Source organism: Sminthopsis crassicaudata, chromosome 4 (assembly GCF_048593235.1).
Source record: "Sminthopsis crassicaudata isolate SCR6 chromosome 4, ASM4859323v1, whole genome shotgun sequence".
Taxonomy (NCBI): domain Eukaryota; kingdom Metazoa; phylum Chordata; class Mammalia; order Dasyuromorphia; family Dasyuridae; genus Sminthopsis; species Sminthopsis crassicaudata.
This window is the reverse complement of record NC_133620.1, coordinates 92613728-92631705: the sequence shown is the minus strand read 5'-3', so window position 1 is coordinate 92631705 and position 17978 is coordinate 92613728.

Genomic DNA, 17978 nt, shown 5'->3' with positions numbered 1-17978 from the left:
GATTCCCGTGGTCCTTAGGGTACCCTGGCAAAGCAGATGGTAATGGATCTTCTGCAGTGCTATTTCCATTTATAAAATCCTATCTGAGTCTCAAGTTGAACTATTAGTCAGTGCCAAGGACTTTGGTGACAAGGACTTTCTTTTCTCAGTTTTCCAATAGATGTGGTTGATGAGAATAGATGTGGCAGTTACCAGGCTGCACCTTCACAGCGCTTGCTTCCCAGGATGATGGCTGTGGGGAGTGAAGCTAGAATCAATGTTATTCCAAAGGCTCTTGGGTTCAGAATCTCCATCAAAGTCCGTGGGAGGAAAATAGTGGGAGGAAAATAGTCAAAGTGGTTGCTGTGGTTGGACTTGCTTGAGACTCCTTTTTGATGCTCTCTTTTTTCTGCCTCATACCCTGTGGCAAGCAGTTGGTTGGCATTTGGTGGGAACGGCTGGCACCTTCTCTGCTGAATCTTCTTCTCCAGCTTGGGAGGACTGAACTAGCAGGATAAGTGGTTTGAGGATTGCTGACACTTGCAGGGCTTCCAAGTCTCCTTGCCTACCCATAGCAGTTGGTCAGCACTTGTTGCTATTGGTGATAGGTGGATGGATAAGGTAGGTCTTCTCTCCAAGAAATAAATCCTTGTTGAACTGAATACAATTAATTTTAACTGCATTACAAGGACTCCTTCTTTAAATAATATTGTTAACTATATATTTTGTGTATTAAACTTCAAACACATACTTTCACATATACAATTCCACAAAGATAAGATCAATAGAAAATGTTTCATCCCTTCAATTCTTAAATATTTGGGGTAAACAGACATTGATTTCTATTGGTCATTAATAAATATGTTATATTTACCTTTTTTTCCTCCTTAATCATCATAAACTCTAGAGACTCTATTGATCCTGTTTTACATTATTTCTTGAAGATATCATTGTTTATTCCTTGGTTTCCATAGTCCCAGCATTTAGGAAAGGACCCAGCACATAATAGGGATAATTAAATGCCTAATGATTGAACAATTGATTATTTTTGTATGGCTTGTCAAATGAACATACTTTGCTATTTTCTGCCCTTAGAATGCCAGCCTCAAAAAGCTGGAATAACATAATCTTGGAGTTGGAAGGGAATTCATAGGCCATCCATTCCAACCTGATCAAGAACTCCTGATCAAGAATCTACCTGATTCCAGATCTAGCACTCTATGCACTGCACCATCTACCTACCCTTGGTTTTCTGTACATCAGGAATATATTTACCTCTTTTCAACTTCTAACTTTTGTTCCTGGTTCTGTTCTTTGACGCCAAGCAGAACAATTTTAATCTTTTCCCATGACAGTTCTTTAGCAAGATATTTTGCAATGAATGTTGGATTTGGAATTATTAGGTAAGAATGTCAATTTTTACCTCTGTGACTGAGAGCAAGTCACTGCAAATGAAAGGTCAACCTAGATGACCCCTATGCTCTCTTTCTGCTCTGAATCTGTGATCTTATGATCCTACTTAAAGACACCTATCATGCTCCATTTCCCAAGACTTATCTTTTCTAGCTGAAACATCCCCAGTTTCTTCATCTAATCCGTTGATGGTGTGGTCCCAAGAACCTTTCCTCTACTCGAGGGCTCTTCTTTTGACACTTGCCAACTTATTGGATTTCACTTGTATATTTACATAGTGCTATGCCTTAAGTAGGCTTACTATTTATAGTTATTGGCATTTTCTAGGCTAAAAAATTAAAATATATTATTTAGAGAAAAATATTTCTTTAGAGAATATAGTACTTTCTACTTAGGTATACTAAATAAATTATTTGAAAAATATCAAATACTCTGAAACATTAAAGGAATTGAATTCTCCTCGATCTTGAATTAACATAGAATAAATAAATAGATCTTGTGAGTAAAATATAAACTTAAATGCTGCCTGAATCTATAATCTAGAATTTCTTAAACTCTAAGTCAAAGACACATGGATGAGTATAAAGTCAGAAATTGAAACTCATGACCACATAAGCTTGAAATAAGAAGTCTCTTATGGCTAAAGGGAGACTGGGTTAAGTCAGAGTTAGTTTTAGGCAAAATCGTGAAGTAGTAAGTCATTTATTGTTTTTACCTTCCACTTCCTTTCTTCTCTCTAACATGTTTCTACGCCTCCAAATGCCAGCCTCTTTCCTACACCTTGAGGCTGCCCTCCTAGGAGAAATATACTACCTCTAGATGTCTCCTGTACTCTCTTATCAAAATATCCTTCTTCTTGTATCCCATCATTCCTTTATGTTAAAAACTAAATGGGAAAGAAAATTTGAAAAATCAAAGGTTTTTTGTAGAGCTATATATATAAGGTTATCTTTGCTGTCTATATTTGGGCCAAACCTGGCCTAAGTTCAAGCTGGTCAAATTCTGCCTTATACAAGAGTTTTGAAGGTTACAACATGTAAGAGTCATGTGTCCAATAATAGTAATCATATAATTTGAAAGATTATAGGATCATAGGAGTGTAGATTTAGAGCTAGAAATGCCTAAAATGATTATAACACCCAGTACTATTATTTTACAAGGAAACTAAAAGAAGTAACTTGTTTAGGATCACAAAATTTTTCGTTGTCTAAAGAAGGTTTTCAACTCAGGTCAACAGTCAGCAAACATTTATTAACATTCACTGTATACATGTCTTCTTGACTCCAAATTCAGTGACCTATGAGAAATGGTTAAAATAATAAATTATCCCTTTTTCCAGCTACTACCTCATACTTTATTCCTCATGGTTCTTCAAGTTACACTTTGTCTGCCTTGTTAGCAAAAAGGCATCTCCTTCCCATTCAGGACCTTTAGAAATGTGACTAGTACTTCATGATGATGATAATAATAATAAAAACAACATAATGTTGTTCAATCATGTCTAACTCTTCATGACTCCTTTGGACTTTTCTTGGTAAAGAAACTGAAGTAGTTTGCTTTCTCCAATTTCCAAATGAGGAAACTGAGGCAAAGAGAGTTAAGTCAGGTCACACAGCTACTAAGTGTCTGAAGTCACCTTCCTGACTCTGCCAGCACTTTATCTATTGTACCATCTCACTGCTTAATAATAATAAATATCACTTATATAGTGATTGCTATATATGAGGTACTACTGTGCTAAGTATTTTATAATTATCATCTCATTAAATCCTCATAGCAACTCTGGCAAGTCCATGTTATTATTATCCCAATTTTACAGATAATCTACCCAGGCAAAGAGAGATTAAATGACTTGGCTAGCATCAAATCTCTGGTAAATATCCAAGGCCAGATTTTTTTTCAGGTTTCCTTCACTCCCACCTAGCACTTTACCCACTGTGCCACCTCGGAATATTCAGTGAAAAAAAGAAATTTCAAATACAGCAGAAAGAGAGAGCAGCTGGGCAGTTAAGTATGGAGTATTTTCACTTCCTAGTTTGCCAGGGAAAAAACAAAATATTATTTCTATCTCAATTCTTTTTGTAAAAGTAATTTATATTTGATGGAATAGTATACAAATCATTTTTGTCAGTTTTTAGGAAATATATGTTTTATTTAGAAGTCTATTTATAGGACTCGTTTTCATTTGTGCTTGAATCCTGTCAGGTATTGCCAAGGACAAAATCAGTTAGAATATTAATGCTAGGTCACCTAGTGGGAACTGGATAAAATTCCATGAATTAGTTCAATTCTATTCATCAGTTTTCCTTTTCTTTAATATTTAAATATCAATATTTCACTTTTATGGTTTACTTTTATCATTTCATTGAAAAATTGGACCATGTTGGACGTATTTATTAGAGTAGAATCCAAGAGATAGGAACCTATTCATATGACTAAAAAGTGAGTAAGCAGCATTTATTTTGTTCACTGTGGAAGTTTATCGTTGGTTCTCTGAAATTATCACTCAGGAAAATGTCTTTACCTGTTTAGACTGTGATGTTAATTTCTGCAAAATGGAGGTGCATTAGTATATAGGCAGACCAGAACAACACTGATAGATGGCAAGTATTGATGTAATGAATAGAGCTCTGGAGCTTTTGGAATCAGAAAGACTTGAGTGCTTGAGACTCAAGCACTTATTAGCTATAAGACTATAGTCACTTAGACTTAATTTCTTCAATTTTAAGTTGGAGTGGTAATATCACCTACTTCATAAAGTTTATGCCAGTATCAAAAGAGATAAAAACTTTGCAAGATGCCATATAATTATTACTAATACTTCTGTTCATATAAAAATGTTACTTTTCAAATATACTAACTTTTTTATTTACATATATATTTACACAGTAGCAGGAATGTGATTTTAAATATATAAAGAGAATTTTTTCTTGAAGTTCTATGGAAATGAATATATTTTAGTTGTAGAAAAATACTTTGGCCTCATTGATATGTAAAGTTTAATTCATATTCCATATTTTCTTCATGGTTATAATGATGCTGAATCAGTGTTGGGGAATCTACATCGGATAAGCTTTCCTCAGTTCTTCTGAAAGGTAAGGTACCATCCAAAATGTGAAAAAGGAAGACTCACAGGATTCTAGATTGGAAGTTTGAAGAGACCTTAAAGGGCCTTATGTTTAATATCTTCATTTTATTGATGAGACAAATAAGGCCAGGGGAAAGAGAATAACTTACTCAATATCACAAGCCTTTATTCAAAACTATTGATATGAGCCAGGATTCAAACCCAGGACTTCTGGCTCCAGAGTCAACATTATTTATATTTCATGATCACTATTCACATGACAAAATTTAGGGATTGAAACTGCTTTCATTGGAATGGGGAACTTCCAGACAACAAAAATTCCTCTACTAATGAATATTGGCAATTTCTTTGGAATTTCTTAATTATTGTAATAGCCTCAGATAGTTTCCTTGAGCACTAAAAGTGATTTGGCCAGAGTCACATAGACATTATATGTCAGGTTTTCCTTGCTCCCAGATGGCCTGCTCTCTACCCATTACATGAGGCTGCCTCTCATGGCCTACACAAGGAATCTTATAAAACACCTTTGGGTTCTCCTTGAGTTGCTAAAGAGTTGAGCAAGCCCTTTGGTAATTGAATATTCCAAAGTAACGGAAGGGATTATTAAAGAAACAACTATACCAATCCCAACATATTTTCATATATCATGAAAATCTTATGGCCATTGGGTATATGAAGATGGAAAGAGCTTGTATGATCAAATGATTTATTTTTGTTGGGGGAAAAGAGAAGACTACCCCAATGTGCACATTTTCTACAAGATTTATGGTCGGTGAATTGAATCAACCAATCACTTTCTTTTTGTGGTCTCTTTCCCTCAGCAGAAGTATTAAAAGTGCCTTGACAATGGATCTCTTTTCTGCTGGATCACTTTCTACCCATTTGAGTTTTTTATTTGCACTTGTTTCACACAAGAAATATTTCCATCTAAAGAAAAATAATTTGCAAGAATGGAATAAGAGTGGAGCAAGTTCCTGAGAAAATGTTTTCTAATAGCATGCCAGAAGGCAAGGTACCCCCCCTGGGCTTTGTTAGGTTGTGTAGATTTAATTGCCCGGAGCAATTCTTCTAAAGTAAGGTTTCCTTAAAATTTGGGCTCTCCAAGGATATCTTTTGGAAACAAGCACCTTCCAAAATAATCTTGTTCTATAATTTATTTTCATCTTGAAGCTCTGCAGAATGCAAAGATTTATTATTTTAAATTAAACTATTGATCTAAGATGCTGATATCAAATATCCAATTCCTTAAAGTCACCCAAGGTAAGATAATTTTTTGCACATTTTTCTACAAGTACTCTGGCTAGCTATTTTTTTAAACTTTTTTTCCCCCAGAACCTTTCAGCTCTTAAAACTGCCTGGGAACCATACTTTAAAATTATTTTTATGTAGGAAAAAAATGGAAACACATTTGAACTTTATGTGTATGTGAGGAGGTGCACCTACCATACCCTTTTAATGTCTGAAAGACAGAGGATTGGAATAATTCTACTTGTTTTTTCCTCTGCACACTGAGAAGGGTTAAAAAAAAACCTTTATATTCTAGCTTCCCAAATCCTCTTTACATCTTTAAAATTACAGCAATGAAGACATGGTTTGATATGACTTTGTCAGTGCTTCCCCTTTTTCCCTCCTCTGTAACTTCTCCCCCCTTCTTTAAACCCCTTTGCTTTAAACTTTTTAGGAGACTCCCTGACCTGCTTCTCTCATCAAGCTTTTTTTTTTTGGGGGGGGGGGCTGTCAGAATAAATTACAACTCTTGGCAAACAGCTATGCCTCTTATCCACTCAGGAACTAGAATATTGCCTTGTAAAACAGTGCAGCCCTCCTATTACTACTTAATTAAAAGGCCAAAGTAAGGACACTATTTTATGGCCACTTTCAACGTATATTCACAGCGTTTTCATCATGGAAAATGGCAAAAGGCAAACTGTATGGTTCTGTCATGTGTCACCCATTTTCAAGTTTTTCTTGGATCTAGCAGACTGACTGTTTACATGGCCTCACACGGAGCATGCAGCCATGACATATTCTTGGGAACCCCTATAGGCCAGGAGGACCACAACCTCGAGATCTCTAAATCTCAACTTAGGAAAAAAAATATATTAAAGACACTGCCTGTCCACCTCAATCTTCCCATGCCTGAGCAGCAGGAGGCAGGAGGAGTTTATTGTAGTTTTTACTCACACACCCTCCTCCTCCTCACCCCCACACACATTAGAGTGTGGGAACCCTGGTTCTCACCCCTGCCGTCTAGCCAACTCCACTCGGGAATTTGGAGGAAGGAATCTCTGCTTCTTGGAAATGCTGTTGGGATTCTAGTTAGTATGTTAGAGCTGAAAGGCTCTTTAGAAATCAATAGTCCAATCATCTAAACCCCCCCCTCCACACCCCCAGATTGCTAAATTTGTTCTCAGTACCTCCATAAAAGGAATTACCCATGCAGCTATTTACTGGAAATCTGATTCAGTGCATGACTCACTAGATTACTCCTTGAATTTCCCCCCACTTTTATGGGTTATCTTTTCTCATTAAAATATAAGCTTCATGAGGGAAGCTTCTTTTTGTTTGTATTTGTATTTCCAGCGCTTTGTACACTGCCTGACATGCAATAAGCTCTTCACAAATGTTCCATCAGTCAGTCCACTAAAACACCGAGATTTTTTTTTTTCATTTCAACTACAGGCATGAGCATGGAAAGTCAATTTAAAAAAAAAGCTCAAATACAATTTTAAATTTCTCCCTAATTGAAACTAAATTTCATGTTCTTAGATTCAGCCCTGCATTCTAGCCCTTCAATATCTTCTGACTTTATTATCGAATCTGATTTTATCATTTCAACTACAGGCATGTACATATAAAGTCAATTAAAAAAAAAACTTTCAAGCATATGATTTGAAATCTCTTCCTAATTGAAACTAAATTTCATGTTCTTAGATTCACCCCTGAATTCCATCCCATCAGTATCTTTTGACTTTATCATCTAATCTAACTTTATCATTTCAACTGCAGGTATGAGCATGTAAAGTCAATTAAAAAAAAAACTCAAACATACAATTTTAAGTCTCTCCCTAAACTTTGTGTTCTTAGATTCAGCCCTGCCTTCTAGCCCATCAGTATCTTCTGATTTTATCATCTAATGTATTAGTTATTCCTTTCCTCTTTGGGTCACCTGAAAATTTGGTAATTGTCATCTATGCTTTATGTAAATCATTCAGAATATGCAGCATTATAAGGCCAACAGAGATTCCTTAGGTCTCTTTGGAGACCTCCATCCAAGTTGGCAGCAACCATTAATTTTTATGATTTGTGATCATCTATTCAATCAATTCTGGATATATCTAACTGCATTCCCACCTACTTCATATCTCTCCATATTTTCATAGGAATATTATAAGAGACTATCAACTTGTTAGCTAAAATCTAAGTAACTATATATTTTCCTGATATGATGACCTAACTATCTTTTCAAAAAAGGAAACAAGATTACTGTGGCACAACATGTTCTTGATGAAGTTATACTAACTCTTCGATATCATGGTTTTATGATGGAAATTTAAGAAAATGTTGGAGAAAATGCTAATAATGAAGACTGAACTTAAAATGTATCATGTATACATTTTATTTTATAGATAAGTGGCTGTTAAAATATTTACTAGAGGACCACTGGAGGGAGCCTATTCAGCTTTCAAGTTATTGGGTCCATCTAATATTTGACCATCTGTTCCAAACATAAACAAGGAAGTAGCTGTCCTACTTATATCCATAGACAATATAGTCTCTTCCCCACCAATCTCAATATTAACTAATCCTATATCCTTTCCTTCTTCTTCCTTACTTTTAAGATGTGACAACCAGAAAGTGTCACAGATTCTAATGTTGGTAACCTCTGAAAACTATAAAAATTGAAATAAAATTCTAGAATGTTTGTGTTTGGAACTTAAGAAGATATATAGTTCAATCTCTATCTGAAAAAGAATCTGTTACAATATCCCTAACAAGCCTTTCTATTTGAATACTTTCACTTCCGAGATTGATCATTCTACTTTTGAAAATTTTAATTTGAAAATGTCTCCCAGAAACCTAAGATTATTATTTTGATTTCTGGTTTTGAAGTCAGAGAGGTCTTATCCTTTTTTTATGTGACAACTCTTCAAATGCTTGAGGTGGGTGAATATCTGTCCTGACTATGTCTTTTCTTCTCCATGTTAATCATGACCAGATTCTTTAATTAATTCTCTTATGTGATAGGTTTGTGTTCTTACCACCTTCCTTACATCCTTTTGACATGGTCCAACTTGTCAATGTCCTTTCTAAATATGGAGCTCAAAACTGAATGCAGTCGGACCTGGAGAGAACAGTAAGACTGGAACTTTGGGTCAAGTTATTTGACCAATTCTGAATTTATCTAATTTGTAGAAAACTGATAATGAGAGAAGTTAGGTGACTTGTTCAGGGTTACACAGCTAAAATACTTTCTATCATACCACCCAATACCTCCCAGCTAAATAGCTCAGTGGATAGACCACTGGGTCTGGAGGCAGGAACTTCAGATACTTACCAGCTGTGTATACTAGCAAGTCACTTAATATCTGTTTACTTGCATTTCTCATAGCACCTACCCAAGGTTGTTTTGAAGATCAAATAAAATATTTGAAAAGTGCTTAGTACATGACTGGTACATTGTAGACATTTAATAACTGTCTCCTTTATTCTTTTTCTTCTACCTCCTTACCTTCTATCTTTCCTTCCTTTTGTTTCTTTCCTCCCTTACTTTCTCCCTCCCTCCCTCCCTCCCATCTTCCTTTTCTTTTCCCCCTCTCTCTTTCCCTTTCTATGTCCCTCCCTCCTTCCTTCTTCCCACCTCTCTCCTTCCCTCTTTACCTCTTCCCCCACTTCTTTCTCCTTTTTTTTGTCCCAGCTATCTACTATTTAGTGATTTGAATAACTTGGTTTATGGAGTTAGGAAAAATTCTTACCTTTCTAGAGTATTTATTTGATTTTCTGATTTAGACATACTCAATTATAAGATTTCTGTTTATAGTTGGTTTTTTTTTTTCCCATAACTGCTTTCCTGACACATTCAACATGCTAAACCATCTCTACTTCCTGGCACTGCTAAACATAAGGGAAAGACTTAAAGTTCATTGCAGAGTTAATTATAGTTGAGACAATTTGGAAAATATGGTTAACAGTGTAGTGTGTCTGCTCATTTTTCTTTTCACATGACAGAGGTGCCAGTAAATCAGAGTGAAAGGGACATATTATCATGACCAACAAATTCCATTAGTTGAACTTCAGGAAAACAACATATTATAGTGGCAAATATACTGAATTTGGAGTCAGAGGGGCTGCCTTCAAGTCCTGGCTTTGCTTTCTTGCTACACACTGGCTGTATGACCTTAGGTAAGTCACATTAACTCTACCAACATCAATTTCCTTATCAGTTTATAAAGTTCACCTTCTTAGCCTTTTTACATATCATAAACCTCCTATGAAACCTATGGATTCTTCAGAATAATGTTTTTAAATGAATAAAATAAAATACTTAAGATTACAAAGGAAAACAATTATATTGTAATATTGTTCTCAAAACCTTTTAAAGAAGCTCACATATCTTAGATTACAGACCTTTAAGAAAGAACTTTTGTTCTGGACATAAGTTCAACCAGAAATTATGTGTTTTGGGTACATTCAATAAAAACAGGAACACAGAATAAAAGTTAAATTTCAACTACTTCTTGTTCCATCTCCCATTTCCATACTTTTGCATTGATTTCTCCATTGTCTGGAAAGCCATCCCACCTCATTTCTACCTTTTATTCTTTCTTCCATGTGAAGATTTTCATAATTTCAACTGCTGCTAGGACCATCCCTACCTCCACCACTGCATAGGTTTTGCCATTGTATTTTTTGTACATGCTTATTTGTATCTGTTACTTCCTCCAACAGAATCTAAGTTGTTTGAGGGAAGAAATGTTTTCATTTTGTCTTTGTATCACCAATGGTTTTTTGAGTGAGGGACAACACAATAGATAATTAATAAATGTTTATTAATAAACTAATAGTTTGATTGCCCTAATCCTTTAATTCTTGTTCCTGAATTTATTGGCCTTTCAATAAGGAGACATTATGAGAAATGAAGGAAGCCTTAGCACCAACATAGTTCCTATGTTTTCTTTGATGGATTCCCTAAAATGGTTTTGGGGAATATAGATTAACAATAAGCAGTTTTGAAAGAGTTAAAATGAATGTTCTAATTCCAAGTCAGATAACTGAATGGAGTTAAGGACTATGGATGAGACTATGGAGAAAAAAAGTCATATAATAGATTTAATCTTAGCCTGAGGCTTTCTTTTGGCTTTTCTTAGTTGCCTGGATGGTTATTGTGATTCTTATCTCTAAATTATATTCAAAAGGGAGTTAAACTCTTTCTTATCTGGGAGAAATTTAGCTGCTAAATCCCAATAAATGGTGGCAAAGAGCAGCAGATGGTCATGAAGAGGAAAAGACCAGCAGGTGGTAGTAGAGAGCAGTTCAGGGACCATGGAACCAGTAGAGATACCCACCAGAGAACATGGCCATTATGATGAGAAGAGTAAGTGATGACATCAAAAAGTGACATTAGCATCTCTGAAGTGTCAGAGGTGTGGGATAAATCATTCACACATGTGTTCCCCATGTGTGTACTCTAGACATATATGTTTCTTGGGACCGCATGTTGCCTGCTTTGCCTCCCGCTCCACTTATAGTATAGTAACATGGGAAAGTAGAGCTAAACTGTTTAATTACATGTCTTTTGCTTTTAACTAACATGTCCTTTAGTGGTCTGGTAAAAGAAATACATTACCAGAAGTTTATGAGTTATGAACAATATGTCTGGAAACAAGGAGGATTTAGAGGGATTCACATATAAATGAGGGAGACTCTAAATGGAGATCATATTTGTTCTATCTCCATTAGAGGTCCTTTTATAAACATCAAATGAAAAATGTCCATAAAGTATTAAAGCATTCTAAGTATCAAAAATTATTACCATGTCAGTGATTATTATTATTTCCATGAGCACTGAAGAAGTGGTGTTTGTGGAAATGGAAAGGTAGAAATATTAAGAAATATTGACTGATTTGGGTATGCAGGGTAAGGGAGAAGAAAGAGGCAATAAAAATTTTAAGATTTGCAATTTAAGTGATAGGAGAGATTTTAGTCCTAACTTTATGAGCACTTGCTTTAGAATTAAGCCAATTTCATTAGTATGCATAACATATAGTTTTTTTTAATTATAGATTTTTATTGACAAAACATATACATGGGTAATTTTTCAACATTGACCCTTGCAAAAACTTCTGTTTCAACTTTTCCCCTCCTTCCCTCCACCCCATCTCCTAGATGGCAAATAGTCCCACACATGTTAAATATGTTAAAGTATATCATAACATATAGTTTTATGAATCTTAGAAATGGCGTACTAGATAAGTCTTGTGATCTATCTAGTCCAATATTGGTGCAATGGTTCCTAACCTAAACAGGCATATGCCATACATATCCTCAATGTCTTGCAATTAATGTTATGCATAGATTATTTGGGGAAAGATTTATCTAATCTCTTTTGGTTCTATTAGGACTTTTCAGTCCTGAGCCCCTTTTAGTGTAATGGCTTATATACACAGCTATGATCTGCTGTGTAACTTTTTGTCTTGTATTTTTTTTAAAGATTTTAGTGCTTTTTAGGATATTCACTTTTTTATATATTACAGAATCCTAAATGTTATTTGGGGCAGCCAGGTGATGCAGTGGATAGAGCACAGGACTGGGTGTCAGGAAGACCTGACTTCAAATTTTACTTTAGAAACTTACTAGCTACAGGATCCTGGACAAGTTATTTAATTCTATTTGCCTTAGTTTCCTCATCTGAATGATCTAGTGAAAGAAATGGCAAACTACTTCATTATCTTTGCCAAGAAAATTGCAAATGAGATTTCCAAAGAATCATACATGACTGAATACATGTAATGTACTTTGATTCTATAATATTTAAGTTTATTTCAAGGAAGCAAAGTCATAAGTAATTACCATTTTTTTAGATGTTTTTAGTAGCATTGTTAGAAATTTGGGACCACCTAGCAAAATGTTCAGAGTGGATTCCTTCACTTTTTTTTAAGTGAAAAATAAAAGGGTTCTTCCAAAAATAGGACAAAAAAGGAAGGTTTTGCTTTGTTAAGTACGGAATGTAGAACTAAGGATTTTGTTGGGCTTTTGGAGATTTCTATCATAGCATATGTCTTATTGTATAACAGAACCTTGATTTAAAAATGATAGTAAATGATATAATTTCCAAATTGGTCATTTGTTGGATTATTTGGGCAACAATGTATGGCCATATCTTCTTGATTATGAATGCAATTTTATAATAAGCTTTGTTTTTTTTTCTTAGATTCAACTATTAAACAAATATTAAGCACATGAATAAGGCACACATAAGACACTGTGTTAGGGTTGAGTATGCAAAGAAAGATGTAGGAATTGTTTTGTATAGGAATTATTTTTGGAGAGAAATTAGGATTCTCTTAGGAAAGAGCAGGGAAGGATGTAATTCTAGACATTGGGGGCCACTTCAGCAACTTATTTTAAATAGTAATGAGAGTCTCAATCACCCAGACTGGTGATCTAAACACACCAAATTCATTGTTGCTTAGCCAATCAAGCATTAATTTATTACATAGAACTGTCATTGAGCTTCTTTTAGATTCATCCCAATATTTAAATAGTTTTGTACAATATAAGCCCATGCTCTTTGGTGTCCCTTATCCTACTGATGAATTAGCCTTAATTATAGCTATGAAATAAGTAATTGGTCTATATGCCTATAATCTTAAAAATATTTAAGACAAAACAATTAAAAAAATAGACAGGCCCAATTAACATTGGTCAACTGAGCTAATGAATGATTACATATATTTTGCTTTAGGAGAACCTCTGAGGAAGTTTCTGAGCATGTTTTGCTTTAGGAAACACCTTGGTAAATGTGATCCTCAGAACCCCAGAGTTGATTAGTACCTTAGAAGCTATTATGTTCAACCTAGATATGAATAAAAACGCCACCCAAAACATATCTGACAAATGGTCATCCATCTATCCTTTCCTTGAAGATCTCCAGATCTTGCTGGGAAGATTACTACTAATTCATTATGTTTTCCATTGTTTAGCTATATCTTCACTATGCCTCTATTTTAAAAATGTATCTTTAAACAAACTTCAATGTTGAAACAGAATTATTAAAAACAAGTAAGTTTGCTTGACTTTTTTTGAATCTACTTTAGGAAATTTCTGCTAGTAAACAAAGGATAAATTAATAATAGAACAAGTTTCAAAATTATTTTTACAATAGAATGTAAACTCCTTAAGGACAGGGACTATATTTTATTTTTGACTTTGTATTTTCAAGTACTTGTCAGAGTTCATAGCACATAGAAGGCATCTAATAAATGCTTGTTAAATTAATGGATGAATTAAAGTTGTGGACTTTATTTCCTATATAATCTTAGTATAGTATTTATAGGAATTAGATTATATATAATATATGTATACATATATTCATAGTGAAAATACAAGAGAAAATATGATCCAGGAAGAAGAAATGAGAAAATCTCTAAGCTTACAGATGCTACTTAATTTTTTAAACTTACAAAATAAAATAGTATTTTTATTTTCCTGTTATAAGTAAACATTTTTGCAGTTATTTTTAAAACTTTGATTTCCTGATTTTCTCCCTGCCTCCCTATTCCCCACCTCAACACACACACACATACACACACACACACACACACACACACACACACACGTATACACATTGAAAAAGCAATGTGAAATTATACAAAACATTTCCATAAATCAAATTATGAATACTTTCAAAGAAAAAAATGGAATTGGGAGATGTTAGAATTAGAAAACCCCAAATAACAATACAAAAAATTCAATTAAATTTTAATAGACAAGGAAAGACATTACTGAGTCAAATAGAATAATGAATAGAATGTTGAAGCAGGAATCAGGAAGACTTGGTTTTAAATTCTGCTTTTGACATTTATAAGCTGCTTGAAAATGGCCAAATTTCTTAATCTCTGGACTTAACCACTCTGAGTCTTAGTTTCTTCCTATATAAAATTAGAAGGTTGAATGAAGTCCCTTCTAGCTTTAAAACTTTGGTTCAATGATGTGGGAATTTATTCCTGGCAGAAGGAAAGACTCTTCCGTCTCAAAGCAATTTAACTACCGTATCTAGACTTTAATATCTCCATTTGGGATGTGTTTATAAAAGAAATAAAATGGCAGTGAAGAGAAAATTTATTCTGTACTTTAAATTACACATGTATCTTTCTTCCTTGGTTCCACCTGTAATTTAGAAGCATTCCGTCCCTTTTCACTGATAGGTTCACAGACATTTTTTAGATATTCAGAGTATTGGACATTTTCACTCTAGATATGTGGGCTATTTGGTATTACTATTGATAAAATAGATATGATCTCACTTTAAAAAATATTTTCCTGGATTTATGATTTCATTGTTATGGGGGACTTCTGGGTGAGAGAACAATCAATGTAGACCAGCACAAGCTTTCCAATTTCAGGCCTTCATATTGCTTGGAAGACTGAATGTAATACAGCCTGATTCAATGTCAGAGACCAGATTTGAATACACTTCCTCTTGACTTTAAGGCCAGTTTCCTAAGTACTATAAGATACTGCCTCTCATACCTGGTGCTAATTATAATATTATGCCTCCTACTGGATAAATAAATGTGTTATGATTGTCAGATGTTGTAAGAATAATGTCCTAGTGATATGATAAAAGACTAAAATTATTGCTTTCTAAATTGCCTTCAAAGGACGCCTAGTTCTGTAAAATGTCTAATAAAACAAAGTTTAGCAAAAGACGACTAGCTTTAGTTTTTATTATGGTTGTAATAATAACAATGATGATAATAAATAATAATGTTGTTATAATGATCATTTAAACAAATAAACTAGATGTGATAATTTCAACCTGAGTAATTTAAGAGAAAGCCTTTTAGACCTTCTACATTATGAGTAACTCTAATAATTCTCTTTTGATTTTTCCTAACATAACAAATCATCATAAATTAACACAAGCTAATATGATTTTACTTAGAAGTGGAGATAATGTAATCTTCTGGCATTCAATAAATTCTTGACTATATATTAGGTCTGCCTATCAAGTACCTTTAGATGTTTACTTTTCCACCCAGATGATATAATTTGTATGGTCAGAAGAGGGTAGGGATTTATTCTCAATAGCTCAAAGATAAAAGACTTAGATAGTGCCAACATAATGCCACTTACTGTGCTGATTAGGCATTCCTCTAGGGTGACTAGTCATTTGGATTTAGTGCCAGAAAGCATGTGCTTTGTTTTCCTGACATTTAGCAGGAATCTGACATTAATCAATCATTTTTTCCCCTAAGTCTGAAAACTCATTCCAAAAGACTTCCACAACTGCATTGAAACTCTGAACTGCTGAAAATCATGGTGCCACCAGCATGCAGTGATATGAATGTTAAATACTAGTGATGCATGTGGTGATGAATTATTAAATACAGTCAGGGATGCCAAGGCCAAGAATTATAATAATAGCTACATATATTAAGGCTTCCTATTTAGTATGGGAACTGAAAATATATACATTCATATATGTATATGCACCCAATATAAAATGTAAAGAGAGAGAGAGTAGATATATTCATACATGGAAATAGGATGATTCCAGGAACTGTGGAGGAAAATTCTGAACTCTACATTTTAGGCACAAGCCTGCCAGAAACAATTTTTATTAAATGTATTTTATTAAATTGAGATTATTCTAAATTTTTTCTTCTTAGGGGGGAAAGGCGCAAAGATGGACAGTTACCCAGTTCCTATTTAAATCTTCCTCTCTAGCAGTTTCTTTGTGTCTCTGTTTCTGTATCTCTATTTATATCTCTGTTACCTGTTTATATCTCTGTCTCTCTGTTTCCCTGCTGCTGCATCCCTTTTCTCTCACTCTCTTTTTCTCTTTCTGCATTTTGGAGTTATAATTGATAATATTTTCAATCAATAGAATTTCTCAGTTAAGATTGAGCAAGGGTTTGGAGTTCAGGTGACAATTCAATTAGTTTCATTAAACCAAATGATAGTTATTTAACTTTTGAAACATTCCAGAAAATCATTTTCCTAAAACCATTCATTCCCTCTATGACCATTTCCTTCAAGAATTTTCAGATCAAAGATAAACTCAAGAGATATTTCTATCAACTAAAATCATCAAAGACATCTTTCTCTTTATCTGAGGATTACCCTGATCATTTCAGAGAGAAGACCTTCAGCTTACTAAGATGAAGAAAAGAGAACCAAGGAGGTAGAAATTGTTTGAGTCTTTGATAAAGAATAATGTAAAAGCACATTGTTTCAGAATTAATGTACTGATAAAGTTTCATTCAAATTAGTCCAATTGCTTTATTGAGGAAAATGTTTTATCATTTCTTTAAAACAAAAAAAAAAGAAGGGGAGGACGATGCTTATTCTTTCTGTTGGTAGTGTTTTATTAAATTAATCAGCATGGTTCAGCTATTTTCAAGGACTCAAAGATCTATGTTTCAAATTATCTTGTAGACAAACCTGAGAAATTTGACAAGCTCTTTTCTGTTCTATCACTTGCCCTACTAGAGTTTGAACTACTTCTTCAGTACTAAAAATTCCTGATTAAGTTTCTATACTAGTTGTTAACATTCTCTTTGTCTTTATCATAAGTCATTTACTTATCCATGTTCATATGATTGTCCTTCAATATAATGTAAACTCCTTGAAGACAAATACTATTTTTGGTTTTATCATCATTTTTGCTTAGCACATAGCAATCATTTTGTAACTGATTATTGAATTGAATCATATATTTAAAGCTGGAAGGAACTTCATTGATCTTGTGGTAGTTAGTTCTGATTCTGCAGGACTGCAGGCCATATATAGTATACCAATATTGTCCATAGAATTTTCTTGGCAAAGATACTGGAGTAGTTTGCCATTTCCTTCTCCAATGGATTAAGGCAAACAGAGGTGATTTGCTAGTTAGATTATGAAGCCAGATTTGATCTCAGGAAGATGAGGTTTCCTGACTTTAAGGAATTCTTATCTACTGTGCCACCTAGTTGCCTCTGAAACAATGGCCTACAGTTAAAAATAATAATAATAATAATAATAATAATAATAATAATTAGTTGGAGCTAGTATTTTGGTGATTTACAAAGATAATCAAAACAATTTAATTCAAAATAAAGTAATAAATTTTATTGAGTGCCCATCCACTCAGAATTCCTTTATGTTTTCTTCTGATAAGAGCTCCAATGCTTAATATATCAATGGCTAGAACCTAAAACTCAGTGCCATAACTTCGACCTCTCCCCCACTGGATCAATTGTGAAAAATTGTTCTGTCAATAAATATAGTACTT